Source organism: Geotrypetes seraphini, chromosome 1 (assembly GCF_902459505.1).
Source record: "Geotrypetes seraphini chromosome 1, aGeoSer1.1, whole genome shotgun sequence".
In the NCBI taxonomy this organism is placed as follows: Eukaryota; Metazoa; Chordata; class Amphibia; order Gymnophiona; family Dermophiidae; genus Geotrypetes; species Geotrypetes seraphini.
In genome coordinates this window covers 475,425,319-475,445,191 of record NC_047084.1, presented here as the reverse complement: position 1 = coordinate 475,445,191, position 19,873 = coordinate 475,425,319, and the positions used below count along the sequence as shown (strand labels likewise).

The 19,873-nt window shown below is 48.7% G+C and overlaps 1 protein-coding gene across 5 annotated transcripts in view; it reads right to left on the bottom strand.

Moving 5' to 3' along the window:
• The window catches only part of DOCK8 (dedicator of cytokinesis 8), a 414,444-nt gene that overhangs the window by 231,756 nt on the left and 162,815 nt on the right, over positions 1–19,873 (bottom strand). The gene's annotated exons all lie outside the window — the stretch shown is intronic.

Sequence of the window (19,873 nt, the reverse complement as noted above, 5' to 3'; positions counted from 1 at the left end):
GTGAAGCAGGGCAAGCCGCTCCAAATTCCTACAACCTCACCAATTTATATGAGTATCTATCTTTTTCTCAATCCCCTATTCCTGACCTCACCAGTTTCTCCCTCTAAACTCTGCCAGTCTCTCTCTCTCTTCATCTACCCTATCATCTCTTTATGTTTCCTCTATGTCTTCCTCATTTCCCCTTTCTCTCTCTCCCCACCAGTCTCTCTCCCCCTGCCCAATCCCCTGACTCCATCCTCTTGACCCCACCTTCTGCACCTCATCCCCCTGCCCTATACCCATCGCTCTCTCCTCTTGTTCTCACCTTCTAAAAACATCCTCCTGATCTCTATGATGTTTCCTCGCCCTTTGGGCCACAGGAAACAGCAAGAGAAAGTGGAAGGACTGCAGCCTATGGAAGTTGCAACAGGAGATTGCTCAGGACTGGTGCCAGGATGGCAAGCACGATTCCCAGTTCAAACAAAATATTCATCTGATGGCTCTGATAGAGGGGTGGATGATATACAGTTTCTACACTTGACTTTCTCCTTCTGAACAGCCAGTGAGCACAAGGTCAAGAATAGCTTTAATAGCTTTGATCTTTTTCGGTTGTATAGCGGTATATAAAGATTTTAATAAACATAAAAGATTTTCTTCACTGTAGCAGTTTTTAGAAGATGACCAGGGCTGCAGGGCAGTAAGTACTCAGCTCAAATCAGTTTAGGGGGCCTCACTTATAACATGAAACCAAACAGTTGCCCAAAAAATGAACACAACTTATATTATCAGGCTACATGATAAAAAAAAACATGAAAACTATGCAAATGCTAGTTATTCTCAGCAAAAACTATAGCAGTTAAATTATGTAGACTAGAATTCTAATATGAAAAATACTGACATCTGTATTCCATACTGTGCCATCATCGTGTTAAATGTAAACATGTGTTCTGCATTCATAGTTCATAGAAGCTCTTCTTGTCTGACAATGGGTACAAAGCAGAACTTGTACTGAAAAAATTCTGGTTCTGGTGTCATTTCAGTAACAGCAACATAAATCCTCTCCAGTAGCAGAGATATGAAGTAATACAAAACCCTCTCAAGACCAGAATTCACACAGCAAGGAACCTAGCTAGAAAAGGGTAGTACCATAAATGCTGGGAAAACAGAACAAGTTGGATTGCTATTGTTTCCTATATAGAAAATCCATGCTTTTGAAGTATGGAAAATCAATTATTTAAAAAAATCCATGCTAACAGAATACCTAGGCCAAGGTATAGGTTGGTTGGGTGGGTGGTGGTGGTGGTGGTGGTGGTGGTGGTGGGGGGGGGTTATCACGCTATGGGGATTTTGATTGATTATAAATGCATATATGAATAATGCTGTTTGTGTAGATACTGTACTGCATTTTTGTTAACTTTGAAAAATTAATAAAAGATTTAAACAACAAAAAAAGAATACCTAGACCATACATGCTGAACAGAAAATAGATCTTCACTAACCCCCTTTTTAGCAGCTGCCACGTGGCAACGGCCCCAAAGCTCTTTAAATCCCTATGTGCTTTGGGGGCCATTAGTGCAGTGGCCTGTGCTAAATGGCTTTGTTTTTTTAAAAAAAATAAAATAAATCTGTATTGAGTTTCTAAAGCTAACAAAAATGCAATACAATATCTATACAAATAATAGTAATCGTATATGCACTTATAATCAATCAGAATCCATACAACATTAAAAAACCCCACCCAACCAACATTTTCATAAGGGAATACACTTTCCCCTCCCCATTCGCGGTTCCTGCACTCGCGGTTTCATATAAACGTCGGGAACTCCCTACAGCCATTTCCTGATGGCGATCCTGCACGGGGCAGGAGCGTAGGAAGATCGCTCCTGCCCCGAAAGCCCTCTAGACCACCAGGTAAGGCTGGGAAGGCGGCAGGGAGGTGGGGGTGGGTCAGAGCCGGATAATCACGGTTTTTTGGCATTCGCGGTCCGGCTCTGCCCTTATCCCCCGCGAATGACGAGGGAGAAGTGTAGAACCATATAAAACAAATACTCCCCTCCCAGACATATGTTAAACTGACCCCCCTAAAAAACAGACTATTCATTCTGTAGCAGTACTGCACCAGAGAAATAGAAATAGGATGTATTTCTTCAGTGCAAGATATTAAGATAGCAGATGTTAATTGCTAAAACTTACATATTTTACCCACTAAATAAAAAACAAACAAACATTATTCGCTTCTTCTAGCTTTGTTTGATTTTCATTTTCTATGCCATGTCAGTCTCTTGTTTCTGTTTTCCTCTGTCTTGTCTTAGCTCTCTTTTCAGTATATGACCTATTTGCCATTTCTTTTGTCTCCTCCTGTCTTCTTCATTTCCTCCCCTATATATCACAGGGAAATCTCTGAACTCCAGCAGAAACCCAGAGAAGCTGGATGCTGGCAAAATAATATTTATGCCAACACAGTTCCTTAATAAGCTCATTGCAAAACCTAGACAGAAACAGGAAAAGGTGGTGCACCTAGGAAACACTCTGGAAAAGGAACACACAGTCAGATTCCTTTTTAATTTTTTCTAGGCAACTGCCTAATAGGACACAGTCAGTATAGGGAAACCCTTTTAAACTAGGAAAGGGTAAACAAGAGCTGGCTAACATTAAAGACACCCAGTGTACTAAGCAGAAAATTGGGTCAAATAGGATCACAGCTCTCAGAAAGTTCCAACTAATCAGGGAGAAGCACACACTTGTGGCTAGCTTTAATTTCCCTAGTAAAGAAAGGCAGAGGGAAGAAGAGCAAGGCAGGAATGAGCAGCACAAGCTGAAGCCAGAAGTTAAACCACGCAGGGTTTGGGAACAGAATATAGTTGGAAAGTGGAAGCAAGACAGACAGGATTTAAAGCCAGAGGTAGGATCATCACGTGACGCTATGCTCAGGAGCAGACGGTGATTCGCGTCTCTCCTGCCGCCTACCTGAAATCGCCCGACTTTAGCTGACTTTTCGCCCCCGTCAGACCGCTGTTTCCCTGCTTGGGGCTACTTGGAGACGGCGCCGGTGGTGTGGAGTGCGAGCGGGGCTGTATGGCGGCAAAATCAATCAGACCGCACAGAGAACGCGCCCGGCTCGCTGAAGAAAAAATGGCGGCAGTCACAAGCCCAGCGGGGCCTTCCGCTTCTCCGTCGTGGGTGGCGGAGATCACCACGGAGGTAACGGCGGCTTTGGAGTCCGTGCTGGAGAAGCGGCTCAAGCCGCTCGATGACAAGCTGGAGCGGCTGCAGGGGAAGTTGGATGGAGTGGGCCGAGACCTGGAGCAGTTCCAGAGCAGGGTCGGCGAGGTGGAGGACCGCGTGGGTGGAGTGGAGCAAGCACAGAGCCAGCAGTTGCAGCGCCTGGAGGCTCTGGAGCTCAAGGTGGATGAGCTGGAAAACCGGGCCAGAAGAAATAACCTTCGCTTTGTGGGGCTCCCAGAGTCTTTGGTGGAGTCAGACTTGCAGTCCTTCATGGAGCGCTGGATCCCAGAGTCCTTGGGGCTCTCGACTGCGCTGGGTCGCTTCCGGGTGGAGAGGGCCCACAGGATTGGAACTCGGCGGGACGTGGAAGCCAGACCCCGAGTGCTCAACTTTGCTTACAAGTCCGCGATCCTGCAGGCGCTGAGAGGAGGTCGTCAGCTGACTTATGAGAACCGTAAAGTATTGTGCTTTCAGGACTATTCTCCCCAGGTGGCTCAGCGGCGTCGAGGCTTCAGCTCCGTTTGTTCAGCCTTATTCACTCGTCGGATCCGGTTTGCTCTACTGTATCCTGCTCGACTCCGTGTCTCCCAGGGGGGCTCGGTTCGCTTCTTTGAGTCCCCAGCGGCAGCCCGGGATTACTTGGCCCAATTGGATGGCGGTGGAGGCCTTCCGTCATCTACTGCCCCTTGACCAACTGTTCGGAAGACGCGGCTGCTTGTTGGCGGGCAGTGACATTTGAACCTGGGGAGCCTTGATGATATTGGCTTTTCCCCCCCTCCGCTTTTTCATCAATTTTCTGTGGGGCCCTCTGCCCCCCGCTTGGAGTCTTGGAGGGGAGTTTGCGGAGCTCTGGGAGTGCCCTGCTTCCTCTGCGGTCCTCTGGTGGGCAGGCTGCTGCTTTTGCCCTGTTCCCCGGGTTGCCTTTGTCTGCCTTTGTTCTTGGTTGGGATTCTTTTTTGGACTATGATTGGACTTTGTTGGGGGGCTCGGGAGACACGGGGGGGCTGAGTTTTTGGGAGTTTGGTTGGGGGGGTCGGGGGTAGTGGAGTGTGGGGAGTGCAAGGGGAGTTAGAGTGCTGAGTGTTTCTGAGGGGGTGGCTGGGTCCTTGGGGGGAAGGTTTGTGTGGGCTGGACATGTGGTGGCCTCTTCCCAGATTATGGGTGGGGGGGACCCTGAGGCGGGTGGGGTTGGGTTGTTGCTCTTTGAGGGTATGGATGGGGGGGGTTTGCTCTTGGTATCGGGGGTAGGGTGCTTCATGGGGGCTTTTCGTGGGGGTGGTCCAGGTAGGCTGGCGTCTTCATGTGATGGGTCCTCTTTGGAGGATCGCACTGGGGGGGTTTTTGGGGGGTGGGGGTTTGGGGGGCGGTGGGGGGGGAGGTTGGGGTGGGGGGTTGGAGTGGGGGGGTTTTGATTCGGTGCAGGGGGATGTCGGTTTCTCTTTTGATCCGGAGTGGCTTGGGGGAGGTTGGTTTGGTGGGACACCGCAGTGCTCAGGAGCCCGCTTGCTGGGACGGTGCTCTGGAGTGCCCATGGAATTTTTTCACCTTTGTTTGGTATTTTTGTTTTCTGTTTTTCCATGGTTCGAGTGGTGACCTGGAATGTTGGGGGGGTCACGTCCCCGGTGAAGCGCACTAAAATTCTTCAAGCTTTACAACGCCTCAAGGCTGATATTGTCTTGTTACAGGAGACACACCTTACTGCGGCGGAGCATGCTAAACTCCGGCGGGGTTGGGTGGCTGTGTGCAAGGCGGCGGCTGGCTCCAGCCGGAAATGCGGGGTGGCTATCTTGGTTCGTAAGGGGGTTGCTGCTAGTCTGGACTCTGTGGGGGCTGACTCTGAGGGCCGATATATCTTTTGTAGGGCTCAGATCGCGGGGTCTGTGGTTCTTTTGGGTAGTGTTTATGCTCCTAACACATATGATCGGGGATTTTATAGGCGTTTACAGGCGATTCTTGCGCCCCATCAGGGTGTGCCGATGTTGTTGGGAGGGGATTTTAACTCGGTTTGGGACCCCTCTCTGGATAGATCATCTGCGGTCCCTAATCGCCGGGCTCAGGACGGCAGGGGGCTCCCCTCCTTCTGTCAGATGTTGGAGTTGGAGGATGTTTGGAGGATTTTGCACCCGACTGAGAAAGATTTTACTCATATGTCACGGGCGCATTCCACGCAGTCACGTATTGACTACTTGCTTCTTTCGCGGGCTGTTTTTTCTCAGGTGGAGCGAGCGGAGATTGGTCCTTACGCGATTTCAGATCACGCTTGGGTGTGGCTGGAGAGGACGCCCCCGGGGCAGTCCTCGCAGTCCCGTCAATGGAGATATCCTCTTTGGCTCGGCCAGGATCCCAAATTCTATGATTCGTTGGTGGCGCGCTGGAAAGATTATTGCTATCATAATGATCAGCACCGGGAGGACCCTGTTCTTTTTTGGGAAACCGCTAAGGCGGTTCTTCGTGGGCATATTATTAGTTATGTTTCGCAAGCCAAAAAGACTCGGGATCGGGAAATTATTCGTTTGTCCCGGTTGTTGGGGAATCTTCGTCGAGCGCATGGACGTCAGCCCACTGATGTCAACCGGCAGGCCTTGTTGGAGGTGCAGGTCGCTCTGAATGAGAAACTTCACCAGCGGGCAGCTAAGAGCCTGGCCTATTACAAATATCGTCTTTATGCTTATGGTAACAAATGTGGCCGCCTATTAGCTCGTTTGATTTCTCACAGGGAGAGTAGACAGAAAATAGTAGCCCTTACCTCTTCGGATTCCAGGCCTATTACAGCGGATGCGGACATTTGTCAGGCTTTTCGGGACTATTATGCTGAGCTGTATGCAGAGCCTTCGACTCAGGGTCTCCCGGGGGAGCTTTATTTGGATTCTTTGGATTTACCTGGTTTGGACCCGGCCCATTTGGAAACGCTGAATGCCCCATTGTCGGAAGAGGAGGTGGATTCGGTTATTCGTCAGAGCCCGACCTTGAAGGCGCCGGGCCCTGATGGTTTTCGGGCAGAATTTTATAAGTTGTTGCGGGAAGAAATTGTCGCGCCGCTTACGGCTATGTTCAATGTCATGGTGGATGCGGAGGCTATGCCGGCTTACCTTAACTTGGCTCACGTTATAGTTCTGCCTAAGCCGGGACGTGACCCCGCTAGGGTGGAATCCTATCGCCCTATTTCTCTGCTCAACTGCGAAGTGAAGATCTTGGCTAAGGTTCTGGCCAATCGGTTGGCTTGTGTTCTTCCTGCGCTTCTTCATGAGGCTCAGGTTGGGTTTGTGCGGGGCCGTTCGGTCGAGAAGAATTTGAGACGCATTCTAGCCTCTTTGGAGTTGTGTGCACGCCGCCAACTGCCGTCGCTTATGGTCAGCTTTGATGCAGAAAAAGCTTTTGACCGGGTTCGTTGGGATTTTTTATTTGCCACCTTGGCCAAGTATGGGTTTGCGGGCCGTTTTGTTTCGGCGTTGAGGGCCTTGTATGCTTCTCCAACAGCGGCCCTTCTGGTGAACGGTTGCAGTTCTTCGTTGTTTGCTATCTCCCGTGGAACGAGACAGGGCTGTCCTTTGTCCCCGCTTTTGTTTATTCTCACTTTAGATCCTTTGCTAAGCGCGATTCATTCGACTCCTGAGGTGCAGGGGGTTTCTTTTGGTTCCATTTGCTTTAAGGTGGTGGCTTTTGCAGATGATCTTTTTGTTCATCTTACGGACCCGCAGCGTTCGTTGCCGGCGTTATTGGAAACGATTCAGGAGTATGGGGACTTTGCGGGTCTTCGTTTGAACTTGGGGAAGTCGGAGGCTTTGCCCACTTCGTCTATCCTGCGGACTAACTGGGGGGCTTCCTTTCCGCTGCGTTGGGCGACGGATTCCTTTTGTTATCTAGGGGTTCGGCTCACAGCTTCACTTGGTCGTCTTTATTCTTTGAATGTCGGGGCGCTTTTGGATCGCACGTCGCAGCAGTTGGATCGATGGAAAGATTTCCCCCTTTCTTTGTTGGGGCGTGTGGCGGTGATTCGCATGGTCATTTTTCCCCAGTGGCTTTACGTACTCAGGATTCTCCCACTGCGTCTTCTCAAGAAGGACTTGAGGAGCCTGAGACGGGTTTTGGCTAGGTTTTGTTGGCGTGGGAGGAAACCTCGGTTGCGTTATGATCTTTTGGTGGGGGGGTGGCAGCAGGGAGGTCTTGGTATTCCGAATTTTGGTTTATATAATTTAGCATGTCTTTTGCGGCATCTTAAGGATTGGTTGTTTGGGGATTCTCAATATACCCCCACCTCGCTTGAGACTATTCTATACGCCCCGTATTCTCTCCTTGCCTTGCTTCACCTGCCGGGGGGGGCCTTGCCACGGGAGGTTCGGGGCTCAATTCTTTTGGCTTCCATGCGTGGGGCGTGGGAGGGTCTGGTTCGGCGCTTGGGGGGGGACCCGCGGGTGACTGCGCTGTTGCCCCTGATGGGCAATCCAGATTTTGTACCGGGCTCGGACAATTCGAATTTCCGTCGTTGGAAAACGTTGGGATTTTATTTGGTAGAACATCTGCTGACCGTCGATGGGGACCTGAGCACTTTAGCGGATTTGAGGGAGCGGTTGGGGCACTGCTGGGGGGACACTTTCGCTTACTGTCAAGTTAAACATTATATTCTCACGCTTTCCCGGACTGCCCTTCAGCACCCATTGGGGGCTCGTATTAGGGATCTGTATGCCCAGGTGGAGCCTTTTCAGACTTCAGTGTCCGCTTTATATCGGGCTTTGCTTCCTTTTGAGGCTCCTAGGCATTGTCCGGGGGTTCGGGATAGTTGGGCCTCAGAGCTCCATTTAGACCTTGGTGCTTGGGAGGTTTCCCGGAATCTGGCAGGATTGCCGCGTTTAATTCAAGGAGCTGTGTTGCAGGAATGTTATGCTCGCATTTTGTATAGAGGGTATATCACCCAAGCTCAACTATTCAAATTTGGGGGTGTTGCTTCTCCCCTGTGTTTTAAATGTGGTCGAGATCCGAACACGTTTGCGCATGCTTTGTGGACTTGTTGGTGTACGCAGGCTTTTTGGGCTGAGGTTGTCTCCTATTTGAGCTCGCTTTTGGAGTCGTCGGTAGAGGGCACGGTTGAGCAGGTGGTACTGGATTTACCGGGAGCTTTTCGTTCCTTGCTTCCGGGGGCTCGATGGCTGTGTCGTAAGGTGTGTCTCCTGGCCCGGCGTTGTATCATACAGCAGTGGACTTCCTCGAGTCCTCCGTCTTTTTGGCATTTGAGGGCTCTTCTCCATGAGTTGGTTCTTTGTGAGGCCCGGGAGGTGGGGGTTTCCCTTAAGCGTCGGCGGAGCTTTTTGCTGATCTGGGACCCATATGTCAACTCCTTGTCTCCTAGGGGGCGTGGCCTGCTCCTGAACACCTTGACTTGAAGCGGCTTTCTCCTGGCCAGCTCTGGATCTCGACGTCTCTCTGCTCTGGGGTTTGGGGGGGGGATTTGAGGGGGAGAGGGGGGTTGTAGAGGGCTGGAGGGGCTCTGCTTAGAGGGAGGGGGATGCCTAGTTGGGTTTGTCGCCCTAGGGTCATCAGAGTTCAGACCCTGGGGGGGGGGGGAATTGGGTTTGTGCTTTTCTATGTCCGGTGTTCCACTCCCTTAGGGGGGTTGGGGGGGGTGTTGATGGGGGGTAGGTTTGGGGGGGGGGCGGGACCTTGAGATGGTGGGAGATTTTCTGGGTTGGTGTTTGTGACATGCATTGGTATGATTGTCTTGGTGTATGCAGCCGATGTATCTGTTTCTCTGAGCTGGCGTTTGTTGTTGCTGTATTCACTAATGCGTGCCTTATATCTTTTCATGTCAATAAAAAAAAAATTGTTACAACCTAAAGCCAGAGGTAGAGTACCCTGAATTAAAGTTTCAGGAAGAATGCATGTCTGTTTGCTCTGAAGAGGCTGTAGAAATGAATGGTGAAGAGCCTATGGTCTACAGTGAAGGCTCTGCAGAATACTTATCCCTGGAAAGCATGAAGGAAGATTAGAAGTGTTTAAAAGACTGAAAGTTTACTGCCTTGGAGAATATGCTGACAGTGCTAGAGCTGTGTTTTCTTGAGGCAAAGATTGGAAATGTTTAAGACTGAAAGTTTACTACACAGGGGAAGGACCAGGCAGTGCTAAAGCTGTGTTCCTGATGGAAAATGGGGAAACTTCAAAAACCCAAAAACAAAACTGCAGGAAAATGTATAAGGTGCAGGAATTTATTCAATGTAAGTATTAAAAACATATATAAACAGTATACATAAAAAGCACAGTTACTTACCGTAACAGGTGTTATCAAGGGACAGCAGGCAGATATTCTTGACTGATGGGTGACGGCACCGACGGAGCCCCGGTACGGACATTTTTAGAGTGATTGCACTCTAAGAACTTGGAAAGTTCTAGCAGTCGCACCGCGCACGCGCGAGTGCCTTCCCGCCCGACGGAGGCGCGCAGTCCCCAGTTAGGATAAGCCTGCTAAGAAGCCAACCCGGGGAGGTGGGAGGGACGCAAGAATATCTGCCTGCTGTCCCTGGATAACACCTGTTACGGTAAGTAACTGTGCTTTATCCCAGGACAAGCAGGCAGCATATTCTTGACTGATGGGTGACCTCCAAGCTAACAAAAAGAGGGATGGAGGGAAGATTGGCCATTAGGAAAACAAATTTTGCAAAACAGATTGGCCGAAGTGTCCATCCCGTCTGGAGAATGCATCCAGACAATAGTGAGATGTAAAAGTATGAACTGAGGACCAAGTAGCAGCTTTGCAGATTTCCTCAATAGGAGTGGAACGGAGGAAAGCCACAGATGCTGCCATAGCTCGAACTCTATGGGCCGTGACAGAACCTTCCAGTGTCAGTCCGGACTGAGCATAACAGAATGAAATGCACGCTGCAAGCCAATTTGACAACATACGTTTAGAAACAGGACGTCCCAATTTATTCGGATCAAAGGACAGAAAGAGTTGGGGAGATGATCTGTGGGGCCTAGTACGCTCTAAATAGTAAGCTAAAGCCCGCTTACAGTCCAAAGTATGCAGAGCCTGTTTTCCAGAATGAGAGTGAGGTTTTGGAAAGAAGACAGGCAGAACAATGGATTGGTTGAGATGGAATTCAGAGACAACCTTAGGGAGAAACTTTGGATGTGTACACAGAACCACCTTGTCATGATGAAAGACTGTAAAAGGTGGATCCTCAACTAGTGCATGTAGCTCACTGACCCTCCTGGCAGAGGTAAGAGCAATAAGGAAGACCACTTTCCAAGTGAGAAACTTGAAAGGAGTCGTAGCCAAAGGTTCAAACGGAGGCTTCATTAAGGCGGAGAGAACCACATTGAGATCCCAGACTACAGGGGGAGCTTTAAGAGGTGGTTTCACATTGAAAAGACCCCGCATGAATCTGGACACCAAAGGATGAGATGAGAGAAGTTTTCCATGAACTGGCTCATGAAATGCAGCAATAGCACTGAGGTGGACTCTGATGGAAGTAGACTTGAGACCAGAGTCAGACAAAGAAAGAAGGTAATCCAACAAGGTCTCCACTGCAAGGGACGTAGGATCATGATGATGAAGAAGACACTAGGAAGAAAATCTTGTCCACTTCTGATGGTAACATTGCAGAGTGGCCGGTTTCCTGGAGGCATCCAGAATAGAACGAACGGGCAGAGACAAGAGTATCATTCGAAGTCAGCCCGAGAGGTACCAAGCTGTCAGGTGCAGAGACTGGAGGTTGGGATGTAAAAGGGTTTCCTGATGTTGTGTAAGCAGAGAAGGAAACAGTGGAAGAAGCATAGGCTCCCTGGAACTGAGTTGAAGTAGAAGGGAGAACCAATGTTGCCTGGGCCATCGTGGAGCGATGAGAATCATGGTGGCCTGTTCCCTCTTGAGCTTGAACAAGGTTCGTAACATGAGAGGTAGCGGAGGGAAAGCATACAGGAACAGATTGGACCAATCTAGGAGAAATGCATCCGGTGAGGGGAGTAGAGTCTGGAGCAGAAGAGGGGCAGCTGGTGATTGTGAGGAGCTGCAAAGAGGTCTATCTGAGGAGTGCCCCACTGAGCGAAGATGGACTGTAGAATTAGAGGATCGAGAGTCCACTCGTGAGGCTGGAAAATTCTGCTGAGTTTGTCCGCCAAGGAATTCTGTTCTCCCTGAATGTAGATAGCTTTCAGGAATAATTGGTGATCTGTTGGCCAAGCCCAAATCTTCTGGGCTTCCTGGCACAAGAGGCGAGAGCCTGTCCCACCCTGCTTGTTGATGTAGTACATCGCAACTTGATTGTCTGTGCACAGCAGGAGGACTTGAGGAAAGAGAAGATGTTGGAAGGCCTTGAGGGCATAAAACATCGCTCTGAGTTCCAGGAGATTGATGTGATGCTTCTTTCCCTGGGCTGTCCAAAGGCCTTGAGTTTGGAACTCGTTCAAATGAGCTCCCCAGGCATAAGGGGAGGCGTCGGTGGTGATGGCAAGTTGATGAGGAGGTAAATGGAACAGAAGACCTCTGGAGAGATTTGAGGATATCAACCACCATTGTAGAGATTGACGAAGAGATGATGACACAAATATGTGCCGTGAGCAAGGATCCGTCGCTTGGAACCACTGGGTAGCTAGGATCCACTGAGGAGTGCGCAGGTGAAGACGTGCGAACGGGGTGACATGAACTGTGGAGGCCATGTGACCCAAAAGTATCATCATTTACTTGGCAGAGATGGAACGTAGTGGAAGCACCTGCTGACATAGAGATTGAAGAGTTTGAAGACGGTTGGAACGCTCTCATGAAGACTGTGTCCAGCACTGCTCCAATGAATTGAAGTCTCTGAGTGGGGATGAGATGAGATTTGGGTAGATTGATCTCGAACCCCAGAAGTTGTAGAAAGAGGATGGTTTGGTTGGTGGCCAGGAGCACTGTCTGAGATGAATTGGCCTTGATTAACCAGTCGTCCAGGTAAGGAAAGACCTGAAGATGGTGAGAGCGGAGAAAAGCAGCCACCACAATCAGACACTTGGTGAACACTCTTGGAGAGGAGGCAAGACCGAAGGGCAGCACCTTGTATTGGTAATGACAATGATTGATCATGAAGCGGAGGTACTGTCTGGAGGCCAGATTGACCGGTATGTGAGTATATGCCTCTTTTTTTTTTATTATTCCATCTAGCTGTCTTCATTTTAGGGTTTTTTTTTTTTTTTTAATCTTTATTCCTTTTTATTTCTTTCAACAAGTGTACAGTATTATTACAATTAATTTACATAACACACTTGGCATTCTTAAATAATATTATTATACATGTTTTTATTCCCCCCCCACCTCCCACCCTTTTCCATATCAATAAAATATTCCTTCCAAATTTATATATAATTATACATCCCTTTTTGATAATACAATTAATCTGACATGAAATCTGTCCCTCCCCCCATCCTTCTTCCTCAAACACTTTAAACATTTTATTATACCCAGTAATGCACAACAATAAATATCCCATCCTATTACATATATCTCCTTATTTTTCATAACAACATATTTCCAATATTTTTCCCTCCCTATCCCTCCCATCCCATTTCTATATATTATCCCTTAAGGAAAAAGAATAAACTTTACTCGTTATAATATTCAATTAATGGCCTCCACACCTCTTGAAATCTTTTAAAATACCCTCTCTGTATCGCAAGAAATCTTTCCATCTTATACATATGACAAACTGAGTTCCACCAAAAATTACAATTCAATCTAGAACAGTCTTTCCAATTAGTTGTTATCTGTTGAATTCCCACTCCCGTAAGAATCAACAATAATTTATTGTTTGCTGCAGATATTTGGCATTTGGCCCTCATACACATTCCAAAAATCACTGTGTCATAGGATAAAGCCACATGACTCTCCATCAACATATTAACTTGATCCCATATTGATATCCAAAATGCCTGAATACATGGACAATAAAATAAAAGATGGTCTAGAGTTCCAACTTCAATTTTACAATGCCAGCATCTATTAGACTTAGAGCAATCTAAAAATTTGTAATCTAGTAGGGGTCCAGAATGCTCTATACAACAAAAAAAAACATGTTTGCCTAATAGATGCTGACATCGTACCTTTAATTCTCCAAGACCAAATACGTGGCCATTGAGATGCATTAATCTGATGCTTAATCTCGATGCTCCAAATATCTCTTAATCCATTTTTAGGCTTCTTATTCAAATAATTATAATTAGATATAATTTTATACCACTTTGCGGCCTGGTGACCCAGAAAATCTGCCTGGAAACATAAGAATTCTAAGCTGTAATGATCATTTAAAGATTTCCATTCAGGGAACCCCACCTGAATAGCCTGCTTCAATTGCAACCACTTATAATTTTGTTTTTTATTCAGACCATATTTATGTTGCAATTGTGAAAATTCAAGCATCTTACCATTATCAATAACTTCCGTTAATGATCTTATACCTGCTTTAATCCAATCTTTCCAGACAACCTTAAACCCGTCTATTTGTATCTTGGAGTTTACCCAAATAGTCTGTTGTTTCGATTTTAAAATAGAATCAGTAGTTAATTTGTCTACAAACCTTAATGTTTTCCAAGTATCCATTAATACTCTATTGTCCTTACGTATTCTAGGCACTTTTATACCAAGCAAAAGATCAAGCCTAAGTGGAAAGATAAGTGATCTCTCCACCCTTAACCACTCTGGTAATTGTTCCAAAAGCTCTGGGAGGACCCAATACATACCTTGGCGCATGATATAGGCCTGATGATACCTATAAAAATTGGAAAATTTACCCCACCCTCCTCAATTGGTCTTTGCAAAGACACTAAATCCACTCTTGCAATTTTACCCAGCCAAATAAATTTAACCAGAATACTATTTAATTTTTTATAGAAAGACCCCTGAAAAAACACTGGTATCATTCCCAATTGATAGCAAACCATAGGCAAAATCATCATTTTAACAGTTTGTACTCTTCCCCACCAGGACAAATGTAAAGGATTCCATTGCTCACACAACTCTGTAACTTTTTGTAATAAAAATTTTTCATTTATTCTCATTGTCTCTTCAAGTGTTTTATTCAGCCAAATACCTAAGTACTTTATTCTATCCTCTTTCCATATATGCCTCTTTGAGATCGAGGGAGCATAGCCAGTCGCCTTGATTGAGAAGAGGGTAAAGAGTGGCCAGAGAAAGCATCCTGAATTTCTCTTTGACCAAGCATTTGTTGAGATCGCGAAGATCTAGAATGGGTCTGAGATCTCCTGTTTTTTTGGGAACTAGAAAATAACGGGAGTAGAATCCCTATCCCTATTGATCTAGAGGAACTTCCTCTATAGCGTTCAGAAGGAGGAGGGATTGTACCTCTTGAAGAAGGAGGGAAGACTGAGGAGTGTTCAAAGCAGACTCTTTTGGCAGACTTTGGGTAGGAAGAGTCTGAAAGTTGAGAGAATAGCCGTGGCGGATGATGTTGAGGACCCACTGATCCGAGGTGATGATTTCCCAATGGCTTATGTAAAAAGCAAGGCGTCCTCCTATGGGTCGTGGAAGATGGGCAGATGGTTCCACACCGGCTATGCCCTGGAGAACCAAGTCAAAAAGGTTGGGTAGACTTTTGTGGAGGAGGAGGCTTCACCTGTTGTTGTTGTTGTGCTGGCCTAGGGGTTTGCCTTTGTTGTTGTCGCTGACGCCTAGGCTGTTGAGGAGCCGGTGGCAAAGGACGAGCCACATAGCGGCGTTGGTAGGCCGATTGCTGCCGAAAAGGCCGGGCTGGTGGGGTCTTCTTTTTAGTTTTGAGGAGAGTATCCCACCTAGTCTCATGGGCAGAGAGCTTTTGGGTAGTGGAGTCCATAGATTCTCCAAAGAGCTCATCACCTAGGCAAGGCGCATTAGCCAATCGATCTTGATGGTTGACATCAAGTTCTGAGACCCTGAGCCAAGCAAGGCGACGCATGGCCACCGACATGGCCGTTGCTCTAGTGGTAAGTTCGAATGTGTCATAAATTGATCGAACTAGAAACTTGTGTAGCTGGAAGAGAGAGGCCGAGCACTGGTGAAAAGCCTGTCGTTTGCGATCAGGGAGGTACTTTTCAAAGGAAGCCATGGTAGTGAGAAGATGCTTGAGGTAAAAAGAAAAGTGAAAAGCATAGTTACCAGACCTGTTAGCCTGCATGGCATTCTGGTATAATCTTTTACCAAACTTATCCATGGCTTTACCCTCTCTGCCAGGAGGGACAGAAGCGTACACACTAGCTCCCGCAGACTTTTTAAGCGTAGATTCCACTAGAAGAGATTCATGTGGAAGCTGCGGCTTATCAAATCCAATTATAGGTATCACTTTATACAGAGAATCCAATTTACGAGGGGCTCCTGGGATGGTCAAAGGAGTCTCCAGATTCTTATAAAAGGTTTCCCTCAAGATATCATGGAGGGGTAATTTGAGAAATTCCTTTGGAGGCTGGTCAAAGTCCAGTGCATCAAGGAACGCCTTGGACTTTTTAGACTCAGCCTCCAAAGGAATAGAAAGAGATTCACACATGTCTTTCAGAAAGGAAGTGAAAGATGTAGAATCTGATCTGGAGGATGGATCAGGAACAGTAGGATCATTATCATCTGATGAACACTCACCCTCAGAAAGAAAAGGCTCTTCGGAGTCACCCCACAGATCAGGATCCCTAATATGGGAGCTACGGTCTCGAGACTCCGGTGTGGAGGGTTCCAGTGTCGGGATTTGCGTGCCGACTTGCCTGACCTCATAGACACGGTACCGGGAGACGTTAAGGGTTGCATTGGTGCCGAAGTCTGAACAGCCTGATGTTGAGCTCTCGGTTCCGGTGCGAGGACTGGCATGGAGACCGACGAAGCAGAATGGACCGGTACCGACAAGGTGGACGCGGACAATAGAGGCTGCTCCACAGTCGGTACCGGTGGCTCAGACCGGACCGGGACCCGAAGGCTCGGTGTCAATAATGCAGGAAGGAGCTGTTGCAACTGCTCCTTGAGTTGCACCTGTAGGACGGCAGCAATTCGCTCGTCCAGCGAAGGTACCGGTACCGCTTTTTTCTTCTGCGGTACCTGCGGTGCCGCTCGATGCTCCGAAGAGGAGGAACCCGAAGTCGAGGGGCTGACCTCAATCGGAGCGGAGCGCTTCCGCGGGCACCTCGAAGTCGGCAGGACTGGGCTCGCTACTACTGAGACCGGAGGACGCTCCAGCGGGGAAGGCTTCTTAGCCGGCTTACCTGAGGGATGCGGTGTCGACGAGGTGGGTGCTGACTGAGACGGGGCCGATGTCGGTGCCGGTGCCGCAGGATCAGACATATCGGTACCAAATAATAACCGTTGTTGGATTTGACGGTTTTTTAAGGTTCTCTTTTTTAAAGTGGCACAGCGGGTGCAGGTGGACGCCCAATGGTCAGGACCCAGGCACTGTAAGCACCAGTTATGCGGGTCGGTGAGAGAAATGGGCTGTGCGCACCGCTGGCACTTCTTAAACCCGGGTTGGGGGGGCATGAACGTGAAGACGGTTTCTGCCAAATCGAAGGCCGAGGCCTCGATGGTGGCAACAGGCCCCGCCGGGGCGAACCCAAAAGAAATAAAAAAACAATGTTGTTTTTTTTTTTAAAGAAAAGAAAAGAAAATGAAGGAAAATTATTTCCTCAGAGGTTTACGCGAGCGGGAAGGCGATACTAGAAAAAGCTTTCAACAGCCGTTGAAAGAGACGCGTCTTCTTAGCTCCGCGGAAACTAAGAAACTGGGGACCGCGCGTCTCCGTCGGGCGGGAAGGCACTCGCGCGTGCGCGGTGCGGCTTCTAGAACTTTCCAAGTTCTTAGAGTGCAATCACTCTAAAAATGTCTGTACCGGGGCTCCGTCGGTGCCGTCACCCATCAGTCAAGAATATGCTGCCTGCTTGTCCTTGGATAATAAATATATCCAAATACTGGTTCTTGTTTTCATGTATACTTGACCCAACACGGTCCGTGTTTCGAAAAACACTTCTTCCTCAGGGGTCCAGGATAATCAATAGATAAGAGTATCAAGAAACCTGATTGAATAGAACAAACAAATAATGAACAAGACTGGCGTGAGCCTTTCCTGTGCGGGTGCTGCACTGAGTAACACTGAGTGGGGAAACTTCCCAATAAGCAATAAGGCTCAAATTAAGGAGTTATTTCTGGCAGCCTTATTAGATTATAAAGCTGCAGTGCAGAAGATGTGACTTCAGATAGTAACAATGAGAAATGCAAATAATGCAGAGCCTGCAATGGAAATATAGTAGTATAGAACTAGAGAGTTGCGGGGACAGAAATCCCACCCGTCCCCGCCAAAGTCCCACCCGTCCCCACCCGTCCCCGTGAGGACTCACACCCGTCCCCACGAGGAATCCCTCCGTCCCCACCCGTCCCCGCGAGGAATCCCCTCCGTCCCCGCCCGTCCCTATAAACTACAGAAATAATTATTTCATTTAATTATGCTACTGAATTAAAGGCTCTGGTAGAAACCCATTTAAAAATAAGCAAAAAGACTTTATTAATTTGGAAATATTAATTGGGAAGAATACATACTTTGTAAACGGGTTTCTACCAGAGCCTCTAATGTTTATAAATTTTTATCAACACAACTAATATACTACTTTATCCTTAAGCAAAAAAAAAAAAAAAAAAAAAAGAATTTTTTTCCTACCTTTATTGCCTGGTTTCTGCTTTCTTCATGTTCTCATTCAATTCCTTCCATTCACTGCCTCTCTTCTCTCTGTGTCTTCCATTTGTTCTGTTACTGTGCCTCTCCCTTTCTCCCCCCTCCCAAATTGGTCTGGCACCCATCTTTTTCCCTCCGCTCCCCCCATAGTCTGGCACCTCTGTCTTCTTCCCTGCCAGCGTCTTCTTCCCATTCCCTCTTCCCCATTCCCTCTTCCTTTCAGTGTCCTTCTCCCCCACCATCTTCCCCATGTCCTGTCAGGCAGCATCCTTCTCCCCCCTCTGCCTTCCCCATGTCCTTTCAGCGTCCTTCTCCCCCCTCTGTCTTCCCCATGTCCTTTCAGCGGCCTTCTTCACCCCTGTTTTCCCCATGTCCTTTCAGTGGCATTCTCCACCCCTTTGTCTTCCCCAGTGCTTTCAGGGTCCTTCCCCCCCTCCTCCCGTTTACCCCATGTCCTTTCAGCGTTCTTTTCCACCCCTTTGTCTTCCCCAGTGCTTTCAGCGGCCTTCTCCCCCCTTAAGCGTCTTTTCTTCTCCACTCCACCTTTCCTCCCTCCCTGCCTCCACCTTTGTGGCGCTTTTGCACCCGACCGACAACAGAACAGGCCCGGTCGGACAAATCTCCCTGTCCTGTAGCCGCGAATCTAAATTACCTTCTTACAGCAGCTGGATTATTGAAGCTGCTGTAAGAGGTAATTTAGATTCGCGGCTACAGGGCAGGGAGATTTGTCGGCCGGGCCTGTTCTGTTGTCGGTCGGGTGCAAAAGCGCCACAAAGGTGGAGGCAGGGAGGGAGGAAAGGTGGAGTGGAAACCCCCTGCAACCAAGCTCTCTCCAGCGCTACTCTGCAGGGCAGCTCCATCGATACCGGGAGCTGCCCCAACGCGAGACTCGTCCCTCAGCTGCAGAGAGAGAACCTCGGGCCGCGTGGGAGTCCAGCTCCGTCACCCGAGGCCTCCTGCGGCTTAACCTTTGTTTGGTTTTTATTTTCGACTACACTCTCGGGCAGCTCCATTGAATCCGGAGCTACCCCATCACTGTCCGACCCTCCGGCTGCAGGGACGAAGCTTCGGGACGCGTGGGAGTCCAGCTCCGCCTCCCGAAACCCCCTGCAACCAAGCTCTCTCCAGCGCTACTCTGCAGGGCAGCTCCATCGATACCGGGAGCTGCCCCAACGCGAGACTCGTCCCTCAGCTGCAGAGAGAGAACCTCGGGCCGCATGGGAGTCCAGCTCCGTCACCCGAGGCCTCCTGCGGCTTAACCTTTGTTTGGTTTTTATTTTCGACTACACTCTCGGGCAGCTCCATTGAATCCGGAGCTACCCCATCACTGTCCGACCTTCCGGCTGCAGGGACGAAGCTTCGGGACGCGTGGGAGTCCAGCTCCGCCTCCCGAAACCCCCTGCAACCAAGCTCTCTCCAGCGCTACTCTGCAGGGCAGCTCCATCGATACCGGGAGCTGCCCCAACGCGAGACTCGTCCCTCAGCTGCAGAGAGAGAACCTCGGGCCGCGTGGGAGTCCAGCTCCGTCACCCGAGGCCTCCTGCGGCTTAACCTTTGTTTGGTTTTTATTTTCGACTACACTCTCGGGCAGCTCCATTGAATCCGGAGCTACCCCATCACTGTCCGACCCTCCGGCTGCAGGGACGAAGCTTCGGGACGCGTGGGAGTCCAGCTCCGCCTCCCGAAACCCCCTGCAACCAAGCTCTCTCCAGCGCTACTCTGCAGGGCAGCTCCATCGATACCGGGAGCTGCCCCAACGCGAGACTCGTCCCTCAGCTGCAGAGATAGAACCTCGGGCCGCGTGGGAGTCCAGCTCCGTCACCCGAGGCCTCCTGCAGCTCAAACTTCTTGATCTTATTCCTACCAAGTCTCACCACACCTGTCATGCTTCATCCTACCCTAGTCCACAATCACTACTCAAGCCTGACTCTGTACACTGTTTAAATCCGCCAAGGATTACCTGTTTTCTTCAACTGTTTTATGCTTTGCCACTCAATTGATTACACTTAATTGCTTTT